Source organism: Mytilus edulis, chromosome 2 (genome assembly GCF_963676685.1).
Source record: "Mytilus edulis chromosome 2, xbMytEdul2.2, whole genome shotgun sequence".
Classification (NCBI taxonomy): Eukaryota; Metazoa; Mollusca; class Bivalvia; order Mytilida; family Mytilidae; genus Mytilus; species Mytilus edulis.
Window position 1 is genome coordinate 24,102,687 of NC_092345.1, and position 7,226 is coordinate 24,109,912.

The following is a 7,226-nucleotide window of genomic DNA, read 5'->3' on the forward strand; positions in this document are numbered from 1 at the left end:
AACTACTCTGTGTACAGACTTACCTGTGCTGTTTGGAAAGTTTTTATGCCTAGCATCCACTAGACATATAAAAGTTATATGCATTTTGGGTTTAAGAAAAATAAAATCTTTCTTGGTTTTTGATGGGCATTTTTTATCCTTTCTGCCGAAGGTGTAAAAATAAACAAACACCTGAATTTCTTTGATACTGTTCACTCATTGACTCAGATAAACTCTTTAACTCACCTATAGTTGTGATGATACCTGTTGTCCATGTCAATTAAGGACAATCAAAACAATACAAACTGATTTTTTACCTGAGGGAGCATCTCATAGTTGTATCACAACTTAGTTAATTTTCACACCTTTTGCATGAAGGAAAAAAAATGCCCATCAAAATCCAAAAGAGATTTTATCTTTCTGAAACATAAAATGCATTTAACTTTATAATATCTAGTGGATGCCAGGCGTTAAAACTTTTCCAACTCCACAGGTAAATCTGTACTCAGAGTAATTTTTGGCACGTTATTACAGCAATATTTGTCCGTTTGTTATGATGAACCTTAATAAACTGATAGTTACAACTCCATAGAAAACTTAAATAGAGGAAACAAAGTAGTTCATTAGAGGATACTGGAAACCCAAAAATATAAGATGCATAACTAATGTTACAGCAAAAGTTATTTTCTTGGATCGCTGAACTTTTAGTTGATTACTGCTCAAGAGTTTTATAGCCGTTACTGATTTAAAAATGTTTAGCAACAAAGAGAGATAACTCAAAAAATATGTTTACAATGTCAGAATACAGACAAAATAAAATCTAAAATAACACTGATATGCACAAAAAAATAAATCAAACATGACTAACTGATAAAGAATCTTCACCAACATGGCTACTAGCTACAGATAAAATATTAGGAGAATAAAAAAAAGCTGAAACATAAACTCAGCTTGGCATGTGTCAATCATAAAAAAATATCTCATGGTCTCTGAAAATAGACAAATAATATTAAACGATTGCATTTTTTATGACGATATACAAACTTGTTTAACAAAATACCTAAACTGATCTCAGTTTTTCGACACAATATAGTTCAATACATCAAGATTCGACTGTAAAAATAAAGTAACTCACATATCTGAAATAATTACTTGCTATAAACTAGATTAGTAAATATGATAAAGTAGGAGTTCCCTTTCTGTAGACATCTTATGTTTCCCCCCATAAAGTAGGAGTTCCCTTTCTGTAGTTATCTTATGTTCCCCCCATAAAGTAGGAGTTCCCTTTCTGTAGTTATCTTATGTTCCCCCCCCATAAAGTAGGAGTTCCCTTTCTGTAGTTATCTTATGTTCCCCCCATAAAGTAGGAGTTCCCTTTCTGTAGTTATCTTATGTTCCCCCCATAAAGTAGGAGTTCCCTTTCTGTAGTTATCTTATGTTCCCCCCATAAAGTAGGAGTTCCCTTTCTGTAGTTATCTTATGTTTCTTATATTCCTATTTTTTTTCATATTTCTAAAAACTCACTGAACTGACAAATGAAATTTTTTTAAATTAATTTATTATATTGCACAATACTAATGCATTAATATGTATTGACATATTCTTTTACCCTAATTTAAGATACAATTTGCCATTAGTAAAAATGATAGAGATGAAGTATCCCCAACATGGAATGGGAGACAATTTTTAAAATTAATTAAGTTTTGAATTCTTGTAAACAGAAAATAATGATAACAAAATCGTTAATAATTAAAACAACCTTTGTTTCTGCCACATTTGTTCAAATGCATCAGCCAGTTCTACATTGGAAACTTCTTCTGCATCTTGAAATTTGAGTAACCCATCTCCTCCATGTCCTAAAATAGATTAAAAAAATGGTTTCAAGAGAATAAACTGATGTAAATAAATAATGAAACACTTATAATCTTAGGACATATAAAGCAATGATTTTTCCCTAAAACTTATATAATGTAGTTTTTTAAATATGTTCACCATTTCCAAGATTGAAAAGTTTGTTTATTGTGACCCGTTTGATGCGTGGAATCATTTTTTTTCTCTATCTTCATTTATAAAAGGATAAGTTTTATTGGTATATATCGACCCAGCAGATGCAAAGTGTTATTTTTAAGTACAAAAAGTTGAGCATGGGAGCACAAAGGTCTATTGTTCACTGCAGGAGAAGTTATCTGGAAACACTATGCACCTCTTATGCAATTCTATACTAAAAAAAAAATTCACATTCAACTATCTTCCAAACGAGCAAATACTTTAGTAAAAAAATAAAAACCCTGATCACATACACGCCTTCAATATAGGTAAAGACAGCTAGCAAACTGTAGGATATCTGGAATAACTATATACCTATAATGGGATGCACGGAAGGATGAACGGAAAGGAGTTAATCAAAGTCATTTTGAAGCGAATTTTATCATTCTGCATTCAATGGCTTAGTTCAAAACTTTAAATTGACACAAGTAAGAAATGTCACAAAGACATTTAATACCACAATATTAAATTTATAGGCCGGAAAATTTCAAATAATGTCAGTCATTATTTTTATATAACAAAATTAAAGTATTTGTAAGCGGCTTACTTAAAATCATAGCTATGTCACTTCACTTAATACGTCTAATTTACAACCAATTTGTATAAGATCTCTCATTAGGTACAGCTTATACAAAGTGTATACGTAACCAGAAACCTGTCAGACGCGTATTTGATTTGTTTATACGTCATGTTAGCTACATGTCTGAAAGAATACCACTTTACAAACAGTTGAATCGTTTCTTCTTTTATTTACAGATCCGTAATAACCACTTAAACATTCGTTAATTTTTTCTATTTTTATGCCTGGTCCTCATGATTAAAAATTTACATATGTTGAGAAACGTTTTTATTTTGTTTATGATACGGGTCGAAGGAATTCTATTACGTAAAATATCGGAAATATGGAGTATTGCTGTGTTGTTATTTTAAACTATGAAGTTATGTTTTTGGTATATTTTTTTTCGTTTCAGATGCGTTCTTGAGCAGAAATGCTTTGAAATAATTTTGGGTGTTTTAGTAATGAAAATGTGCTGTCGATTGACTTGAAAGAGAAAAGGGAATACTTGGCATTGAAATAAACAAGTGTTTAATTTCATGTAAGAACATTGTAGTGCGTTAATGTTTTGGGTAAGTTGTGGTGCGATGTTTTTTGGATATGTTGTTGTTTATATTTATATCTCTCGTCCTGTGACATTGTGCACAAAGTCTAGAAAGTATTGGCATAAATCCTGGTCGAAAGACGACAAAGAGAGGCGAGAGATATCAATGGGATATTCAAAATAAAAATAAAAAGTCCAAAACAAACTGACAATTCGGAAAACTACAATGTGTATGATAGCTTTTGAACACATGTTGAAACTGATTTAATCTTATAGTAGAGAAACAGAAAATGGGTATGATTGCCAATTCGATAATTTTCTAAATAACAAATGCAGATCTAGAAGAACGGCCCTCCACAATGACTGAAACCCATGCGGCACAGTAAGGCCCAGAGACATGACAAATGTAAAAAAAAAAATGAAAAAAACCAAAACGGCCTTTTTGTATAATAAGTTTATATATGTCACATTCAATATAGTATACAATGAGACAGTTACCCTTCGTTTCCCGCAGTAAAACCAAAATAGATCTAGAGGTAAATTAATTCGCTTACATAAAACACATTTTTGAAATGTAGCCCTTTTAATATTTTGTATGCTTATATTTGCTTGGTGATATTCTACAAACTTCAGACACATTTGAACTAATAAAACATTTTTTATTTTTTAATTTATATTTCTTACAAGCTCTTGCAGAATAACAAATTAAAATTTCAAATGTTAATACATCATCAAGGTAGACAATGTTATTAGGGAATTTTAATCAAAACATTTACCTTCATAAAACCGTTATATCTTGTTAATCAAACGGTGAATGTTAACCTCTGAAGTAGATTCAATTTCGGAATTATCCAGTTTCCTTTAACATACCTTTATTTTGTAAATTTCCTACAACTGTTATTGAAGGTTTAATGAACTATTAATAGACGCCACTAAAAACTCATATAGACAAAAAAAATGATCATCGAAAAAGTAAAATGCTGTGACGGACGTCCAACTCAGACCAGTCAACACTAAGACAATGTTCTCAGTTATATCAACAAATGTAACTCTCTAATATAATTATATATCGTGTCTTCATTGAGAAGAGAATATTATTATGCTATGAATATCGCATTATTTACGCTTTTTCTGAATCTATTCACTGATCAGCTTTTTAGAGCAATGGTCTCGTGCTTTGGTTATGACAAAAAGAGTACTAAGACTAGTATAGTTTGTTCTATTGTCATTAGTGCCATGTGAAGACAGTAGAGTGCGTCCCCGTACTTCGGGTTTATGCTCTTATAAAAAACAAGATAATAGTGTGTGTGTGTGTGTGTCCGAGCGACAACTACTCATTGTTCATTACTTTACGGGTATTTATCTCAAACTCATAGTTTACTATAAAATAAATCGCTTTGAAATACTAAACTCGTTCAAAAAGTATCTACACGTCTTAATCTTAAAAATCTTAAAAATCGTAACTTCAATTTAAACTATTATCGGACTCGAATTTTCTGTGTTTTACTGTGAGTTTTACTGTGCGTATTGCTGTGTGTCTGATTATTTTATACTAGGTAGATGTATAGGGGGTTGAGATCTCACAAACATGCTTTACCCCGCCGCATTTCTGAAAACCCTTTTCTGGCTTTGTGCTGTTTTCTGCTCTTTGGTCGAATTGTTACAGTAGTCTCTTTGACACTTTCCCATTTCCATTCTTAACTTTATTATATACACAGACGGTCCACTTTAAGTCGCTAATAAATTTTGATCCGAATTTTTCAAAACTGAACAAACAGATCAATACGCACCTTTAAAGTCACCTGTGTATTGCAAGGTAACATAATGTGAGATAATTAGGTTCAAAGCATGTCGCACATGTATTTAGCAGTATGATTTTAGGTAAATTCCAACTTGTAAATATAACCATTTGGAGTACAATCTTTGAAATTACATCTCTTTGGATACGAAATAATTTGAATATGCAATTTCTTTCTTAGTTTAATTTTATTCAGCTTGTGTGTGAGATCTTAAAGCTAGTAAATATCTTTGTTTTTATCTCAAATTGTACTCATATGAAATGTTTTATTTCCCTTGATTATCAACGATTCCTGTAGCATTTATAGACTGGAATGATAATGCCATTAAAATGTTCTTAGATTGTCATGCTGACTTACAATTCGCCTTTTATAATATTATTTATTCAGAATATAATGCATTCTGGGTAATATTTTCACAAGCGTACACCAAAATGTTGTGATTGGTTTACAACGTAATCAACAATAGAAGTTCAACCAATGACGTAACGTTATTTTTATGTTGGTGTACGAACAATGAGATTACCCATAGTCCTTTAGATTCTGAAAAGGCGAAAATGTTTCTGTATGAATTCACAGTATTAATTTATAAGCTACAACAAGAGTAGAAATTTTATGTTTTGATTATGAACATCGTTAAACAAGGTCTTCACAAATTGTGAATAAGTGAGAGGCAACAACAAAATGAGGAAAATTTATTAATGATGGAATTAATTGAGTGTACATAATCAATAAATATCGATCTTTGTTTTAAAAGAAGAAACTGTAACGGTCGTAGAGATATCATGTTTCAGAATGGTTTGTGTTGTCGTTGTTTAGCTTTACCAAACAAAAATTAACAAAATCCTTCACCAATAACAAAGCCCAGATTTTTTGGGCGCCTTCAAAATGGGAAGTAAAGAATGAAATTCGATAATGTGGCTAGAAAACATGGAGAAACTTCGCCTTTAGTCATATCTCTCGTAATGACATAATGTGTATATACGAAACGAAAGAATTTACATGAATCCTGGTCGAAAGTCCACAAAGAGAAGCGGGAGATACCAAAGGGAAATCAAAACTTATATGTCGAAAACAAACTAACATTTTGGAATTCATCGTCTTTCCAAACGATTCCCCTGTAGCTAATTCAAAATAAAATGTCAATGAAAAGTAAGAGGGCTCATTACAATGTGTATGATAGATTTAGCACACAAGTTAATACCGATTTGATATGTCAGCTGAGAAAAGAACATACTTATAAAAATGAAGAAAATGGTATGATTGCCAATGTGATAGTTTTGAAATTTTTTTAATGTAAACACATGATCATGGTTAACAACAATATTTGGAAATGCAAATCAAAACGTTTTCCATCATAAAACCGTTATGTATTGCCAGTTCAGCGGTAAATGTTAAACACTGAATTAGATTTCATTTTGGACTTATTCAGTTTCCCTTTCATACGATGATTGCTAATATTACATTTATTTACTCCAGCTGTTTTGATAATCTAGAGATTAAATAGTTTATTATTAGACGTCACCAGAAATTAATTGAGCAGAATGAAGGATCATTGAAAAAGAAATGTTCTGTGGCGGACGTCCAACTTAGACCAGTGAACATTTATGGTCTTATTCTCAGTTAGTATGAATCAACAAATGTAACCCTTTTTTAAAATAGTACATCGTATCTTCAATGATTAAAGAGATTCTACGGTTTACAGATCGCATTATTTATACAATTATGAATCTATAAACTGAACAAAGTTTGAATGTGCTTTGATTGTGGCCGAAAGATAACCTTAAAAGAGGGACGAAAGATACCAAAGGGACAGTCAAACTCATAAATCGAAAATAAACTGACAACGCCATGGCTTAAAATGAAAAAGACAAACAGACAAACAATAGTACACATGACACAACATAGAAAACTAAAAGTAAACAACACGAACCTCACCAAAAACTAGGGGTGATCTCAGGTGCTCCGGAAGGGTAAGCATATCCTGCTCTACATGTGTCACCCGTCGTGTTGCCTGTGGGATAACAAAGCCGGTAAATAGTCTAATTCGGTAGGTCACATTCATGAAAGGGAAGGGGATTGTAGTTGCGACGTAAGGAACATATCCGATATCATTTGTGAAACGGTTATTTCATAACGGTCAACCAACTCGTGATAGCGTCCGTAAAATTTACGAAGGAATGAATTCAACTTCACCATTTGGAACTCTTGGTTTAATAGCTTCCTTGTGAGCAGCAACCCTCTATCAAGAAAATCATGATAGGAAATGCAGGCACGGGAATATCGTATCAATTGGGAGATATAT